This window comes from Galeopterus variegatus, unplaced genomic scaffold (genome assembly GCF_000696425.1).
Source record: "Galeopterus variegatus unplaced genomic scaffold, G_variegatus-3.0.2 Scaffold1624, whole genome shotgun sequence".
Lineage (NCBI taxonomy): Eukaryota > Metazoa > Chordata > Mammalia > Dermoptera > Cynocephalidae > Galeopterus > Galeopterus variegatus.
In genome coordinates, this window is record NW_007727735.1 from 22,776 (window position 1) to 29,763 (window position 6,988).

Here is a 6,988-nt window from a genome sequence, read left to right on the forward strand (position 1 = left end):
CTTTTATGGTATTAGCCTGTCCCAAATGTCTGCTTATTTTTGTTCTTGTACTAATTTTTGAGACTGAAATTTCCTGCTAGAATGTCAGCTGCATCTATTTGAGAAGCCCACTGGGAAGGAAGGAATGGAAACTATAACTGGCCTAACTCCTGGCACTGTTTTCAGAAAGCCAGTCTTCCTGGCTTGGTTTCCTCTTTCTCTCAGGTGGCAGCAGCTCCAGGTAACACTGCCCTTCTCTCTAAGCCAAGCCCCTCACAGACTCCTCCTTCGTTGCCATCTGGCCTCAGGGCTGGAGGATCCTAGTGGCTGACCCACCTGGCTGCTCCTGGCCTCCCTGCGGCTGTCACAAAGCCCCTGCCTGGCCCCTGCATCCCACTTAGTGACCCCCCTCATGCTTCCCAAGTCACCTTTGTCTTTCCAATAAGATACTTGTCATCCTTCGTGAATTTCTCTGTGTAGTCCTCCTCTTGATTTTCACTGAGGCTATTTATTCAAACCTCTTTCTATCATTTCTTGACATTTGTTATGGGAAACACCCATACTCCGTGTAACACTTTGAGATGGAATTGTGCAAAAATCTCTGTATAGCTTTCAAGCTAGTAATCCTGCTTCTAGGAATTTATTCCACAGAAGTAATTAAGAATTAAGCTTTACCCACAAGGAATCTCATCACAGTAACATTTATTATGAAAAAGAATTAAATATCCAATTAGAGGGGACTAGTTAAATAAATGGTGACACATGCATACAATGGCAGACCTGTATGTAAAATAATATGGTGGGATATTTAATGGCATACAGAAATGTCATCAATGTATTATTTCAGGTTATGAAATTATTTTAAAATCTCTTTATGTATAAAACACACATGTTCTTATAGAAAAAGGTAGCTCTGCATGGTGAGATTTCCGGTGATTTTTACTTATTTTATTGAGTCATAATTGATTATACATATGTTGGGATTCCATGTTGACATGTGTTGATCAAATCAATACTACTAGCATGTATATTGCTACAGATTGTACTTACTCTTTATGCCCCTTGTCCAATCTCTCTCTATCCCCCTCTCCCTCTCCCAACCCCCCTCTAATTACCCTAGATTTCTTCTCTTCCTCTGAAAGACTAATGGTTACTCTATTGATTTGTTGCCTGGATGATCTGTCCAATGCTGAAAGGTGTCCAATATTATCATAGAGCAGATGCTTCTTCTGTCACTCTGGAATGGGCTTTGTGGAGAGAGGCATCCTCTTCTTTTCTTTGGTCTCTGCTGGTAACTCTCCTTGTGTCAATGAACTCCAGTGCCTGGTGGACCATCTGTGTGGTGCTTGTGACATCTAGCCACTTTCACAGCAGCCATGTTTACTGTGGTGGCTGTGGTGGGCCACCCACATGGAGATGATGTTTTTGGCATGCTCCTTAGTGCTGGTGGTGTGCCTCATTGTCAGGGGGTGGGGTCCAGTCCCCGGCTCGATGCCCAAGGTCCCGGCTCGATGCTTGAGGCACTGGTGGTAGGCCTGGTTGTGGGCCTAGGGGGGGGGTCCGGCCCGCGGCTCCATCAGTGACTTTTATTTATTTTTTAACTATCTTTTTCTCCTCAATCTTGGGATTGTTTGCAACAACTGCCAGCCTCTGTTGTGCATCCTCTGCTTATCTCCTTCAGGTGTGCTGGAAGATGGACTGTCCTCCAATGGTGTACCCCAATCTACAGCCCCAGGTGGAATATCCAACCCAGAGAAGAAGATGAGCTCTGGGACCCAGTGCCCAAATCCCCAGAGCCTCAGCTCAGGCCCTCTGACGCAGAAACAGAATGGCCTTCGGACTGCAGAGGTAGGGTCACAGCCATACAGAATCAACTTGGACTGGGGAACGGGGGCAGAGCTTGTTTCAGGGCAGCACCAGGGGAGCTGTGTCCAGGGAAGGAACAGTGAAGGCTCACATCAGCAATGGAAATTCGCCACCCCACCCATGTAAAAATTGCTGCAAACACAACCCCAACCCCTGCCTTGAGGGTCACTGTTTTTTGTTGAATCAGCGGAAATGGATCCTTGATATTTGCATTCTAAAGGACGTGTGTGTTTGCTTAAATCCAGCTTTGTCCAGGGGTCCTTTTCTGTGGCGACTCTCACCTTCTTGACTGAGCTAGTCAGAAGAGCCAGTCTCCAGTCTCAGGGGTTAGCAGGATGGGGAGCAGGCAGGGGAAGGAGAGAGAACAAGGCAGTAGGAAACAAGCTCGGCATATTGCCTCAGACCCTCCAACAGGGGAACAGTCGAAGAGTCCTCACAGGTGTCTCTCATAGCCAAATGTTGTGACAGCATTATCCCCAGACTGTTGCTGTTGGAGAGGAGGCAGGGCTGTGGTGTCCCTGGACCTGGCTGGCGTCATCTCTGATGCTTCCTTTCCTCTCAGAGCTACTGTTGGGAAGCACTCCTCCTGCAGCCCTGGCTCCTCCTGTGGGTGACAGGCAGCCAAGAACAAATGCTCCTGTTGGCCCAGCTCGGCTCGAGGGGTCTGCAGTCTCTTCCTCTCCCTACTCAGCTCGTCCCTCCCACTTCCTCACCTTTCCCCTGCCCCAGCCCCCTTCAAAGCCTGCTTCTCACCCTATGCTCCCAACCCATTTTCTCCTCTCTGCTCTGTCACAACTTACAGGTCCTGTCCCTTCAGGCCAATGCCACCTGTTTTCTGAGGGTACAGCTTGTTGTCTAATGATAGAATTCTTGCTCACACCAGGGAGTTGCATAAGCTTTGGTCAGAAAACCTGTTGCAAAATCATCTCTAATGCTCATTAACTAAGGGTCTGTGCAGGATTCACTTAATCTCTCAGAGTCTCAGGTCCCTTATGCACATGATGGAAATAATACCAAACTGAGTGAACAGATGGGCCTCCTATTTGTAAACTGAGATGTACATAAGAACGGCAGTAAGGATTAACAAGGGATAGTTAGGCACATGGCACCGTAACCCGATTAAAGGAAACACTAGTAGTGGCCCTTCAGACACAGTAGAAGGTTATGGGTAGGGGGCAGACTTGAGGCTAGTGGTGGCCCTCTATTGTCTACTTTGCCTGTGCCTGAGCTGGCCCTTTAGAGACCTGATCATCATTGCCATTTCCCAAGGCAGTCTGGGCTCCACAGAACTATGCTCAGAAGCTTGGTGACCTTTCTAGTCCCAGACATTTGTACACTGGCCTCCTCCCTATACTTGTGCCCCCCTCCCGTGGAGCCAGGATGGGCCATGGTAGGGAGAAGGCAGCTTTCTCTGGTGGATGGCATGATCCATGCCCTTGTTTTGTGACCTCATTTCCTGCCCCTGCTATCTGTCACTTTAAAAGTGTGTTTTGCACTTTGCAAAGTGCTTTTAGGTCTACTGGCTCACTAAATCCTCTCAAGAGCGCTGTGAAGTAAGTGCCATCCCCATTTTATGGACAAGGAAACTGAGGTCCATTTGATTGTGTGACATGAAAAATGCTACATAAGTGCTGAAGATGTGTGTCTGCAACTTTAAATTTAAAAAGATGGAGCATAAGATCTTAACGTACTTTTTTTAGAAGAATAATGTATTAGTCAGCTATTGCCTCAGTCATGCTGCATTACAAATTGGCACATCAACATTCAGTGGCTTAAAACAGCCATCTTTTTCCCCACCTCATGTTCAGCTGCAACTTAAATGGGACTTAGCCTGACTCTTGCTCCAGGCTCCAGGTCTGGCTCAGTCTGTTCCATGTGTGTTATTCTGAGAATCAGACCAAGAAAGCAGCAGCTCTCTGAGGTATATTCTTCTCAGGACTATGGCGGAAACCCAAAAGGACAAAGCCAGGCTACTCGAACACATTTCCTGTCTCTGCTCACATTATACCCACGAACATTCTACTGGCCAAAACAACACAAATGGACAAGCCCAACATTAACAGGGCAGGGAGTGGAGAGGGAGCAGAGAATTAGGAGCCATAATGCAGTCTGCCCCATATAACATACGTACAAAAAAATGCAAAGTCATAGTTTCTGTGAATTTTTATAAGGTGACACATCCATGCAGCCATCATCCGGATGAAAATATAGAACATTGTCACTACCCCAGAAATCCCCCTTGTGCCCCTTCCCAGCCACCATCAGTCCCCCACGATGAAATCACTCTTCTGACTTCTAGCATTATAAATCATTTTGGTTTATTTTGGGGATTTTTATGAATAGAATCATACAGTGTATGCTCTTTTGTGTCTGGCTTCTGTTGCTCAACATTGTCCTTGTGAAAGTCATCCATGCTGTCGCAATGATTTCCTCATTTTCATTGTATGTATATTTCATTATATGAATACACCACAACCAGTCATTCTATTTGATGGACACTTGCGCTGTTTCCAGTTTGGAGCTACTGTGAACAATACAGCTTTATCATTCTTGTGCATGCCCCTTAGTGGACATTCACTTCCTTTGGGTATATACTTAGGAGTGGAATTGCTGGGTAATAGGATAGGTATATATGTGACTTTAATAGATACTGACAAATACTTTTCCAAAGAGGTTATGCCGCTTCACATTCTAACCAGCAGTGGATGAGTTCCAGCTGTGTTACGGAACATAAGAATTTAAAATCAGTAAGTGGTGCTTAGTCTATCCTCCTTAGGCCTGTGATAGCTATTTATTTGTGTGTGTTCTAGGTACAGCATAGGGTGCTAAGCACTTTGTTATATTATCTCACTTACTCTTCCCAGTAATTCTAAAATGTTGATATCGTTGTCTCCAGTTTACACGTGAGAACTGAGCACTCCGCCACACCACACGTGTACATTCTGAGAGCTCGTGTGGCAGTTGAAATAGTGCCAGGCATAGCCAGCTCCCACGGGGCTCCACAGCAGTGATAATGTGTCCCTGGAAAGTGACCACCAACACACACACACACACACACCCCTGACCAGCCCAGCGCCACAGGGCACATGACACATATGGATAAGCAGTCCATGCAGCTTTTGTTTTCACAATACAATGAACAGTGGCTGTGTTGTAACTATTTCCAAAATAAGGCCAGGGAGCAGATAACTTCAGTTTTAAGTTCAGACAATTGCTGAAGTTCATCAGTGGTCTTCATAAGACCTCACCACCCACCAGATACCCTGAGTCCCTCAAAGGGCAAAGCAAAGGTTTTCTTCCTAAAATGTCAGTTCACCTCTGATTGAAGCTCCTGTCAGCAGAGCTGTCTCATACCAACACTCTGGCAGGCTCTCAGCTGCCTAGAATCAGCCCAAAGAAATGTTTTGTTTTGTTTTTTTAATTAATTAATTTATTTTTGATTATACATATTTATGGGTACAGAGTTGACGATCAGTATTTGTGTACAATAGGTGATGATCAAATCAATATTATTAACATGTTCATCATTACAAATTGTAATTATTCTTTGTGTTCTTTGCCCAATTACTCCCTAATCCTCCTCCTTCTCCCCCTTTCCCACCTCTAGTAACCATAGGTCTGTTCTCTCCTTCTGAAAGTTCAGCATTTATTGTGGCCTTTCTTTCTATCTCTCTGTCTTTCTTAGCTTCCACTTATGAGTGAGGACATGTGGTATTTCTCTTTCTGTGTCTGGCTTATTTCACTAACATAATTTTCTCCAAGTTCCTCCATGCTGCTGCAAATCCAGCCCAAAGAAATGTAGTTTTCCTGTTCCCTCCTGGGCCTTGATATTCTGGCTCTTCCTGGCTTGTCCATTATGCTCCTTATGACTGGGCCAAAGCGTCATGCATCATCAGCATCTGGCTCAGTCAGTGTGCACTTGCCTCTTCCAGTCTTCCTTCCTTTGCATCCCAGGATGACCTATTAACATTTCACCACGTTCCCCTAGTGCAGCATCAGGGCACCTGGCTGATGGTTCTCCAGCATTTTTGAGAGCTTCCCCTCTCTGGCTCAGGAAAACCCCTTTTGTGAAGCGTGCATCCTCGTCCACAAGCCTACTGCACTTTTCCCACTCAGATCTACAAAACAAGTTTGTGCGTTAGAGGCAATGCTTGCTAGCCTTGGAAAATGTCCTTGTCAGTTCCTGTAGCCCCTCTTAAGATTCATTCATCAGGTGTTCATTGAGTGGTATCAGGGTGCTAGGCGCTGTTCTAGTGCCAAGGATCCAGGTCTGGACAAGGCAGACATAGCTTGTGTTCTGGAGCAGCTGCCAGTTTTAATGCGGGCGAGGGCAGGGAGTCAGATAATACAGAGTAAATAAACAAAGGATTTATATATCGAATGGTGCTATAAAGGAAATAGAAGGTTGCTAGCAGGGGGTAGAAACTACTCTATTGAACACAGACGCCACCCCAGAGTTCAAATTGCTTTCTGAAGGGTGACGGGGGCAACTAATGCTGCTAATGACAGGGCACAGAAGCATTTCACATTATGGACCCTTCCCCACTTCATATCCCACCAAACAAATCATGTCTTTATTTTTTCAATTCCCTCTGGCCCCTGCCTTATGCCTAGTGTTAACAGGTGCTAACTGGCAAAAAGAATGTGGCAATGATCTTTTGCAAATTGAACTGTCTGTCTTGGTGGGAGCTCTTTCTCTCTCTGTTGCACCTTGATTTCCTCAATCATGTAGGTGCTAACTGGCAAAAAGAATGTGGCAATGATCTTTTGCAAATTGGAACTGTCTGTCTTGGTGGGAGCTCTTTCTCTCTCTGTTGCACCTTGATTTCCTCAATCATGTGGGACCGTATTGATTGCACAGCGTCTGATAAATCATTGGCTCGATTTCCCTCACCCAGCTCCCTGTCTGAGCTCAACAAGCAGCATGAGAGGCAGCTCTGTGTTTCCTTGTCTTCTCTGGCTAATCGGTTATTCGGGAACTCTGGGCTGCCTCCAGACATTTACCCTCTAACTTGAATGTGCTATTTCCTTGGGCTTAGGACTGTTGTTATTTCCACCCCAATAACCCCACCCCCCCAATAACTCTTCAAGTATTCAGCTACACTAGAAATGTATATGAGGATACAACTCTAAGCAGACAGAG

At 45.6% G+C, this 6,988-nt stretch overlaps 1 long non-coding RNA gene across 1 annotated transcript in view; it reads left to right on the forward strand.

The window, feature by feature from the left end:
* The first annotated feature begins 1,656 nt into the window (after positions 1 to 1,656).
* LOC103594787 overlaps positions 1,657 to 6,988 on the forward strand; it is a 16,114-nt gene continuing 10,782 nt past the window's right edge. Inside the window, exon 1 of the long non-coding RNA XR_550879.1 lies at positions 1,657 to 1,827. This is a non-coding gene — a long non-coding RNA (uncharacterized LOC103594787). The remainder of the gene's footprint in view (positions 1,828 to 6,988) is intronic.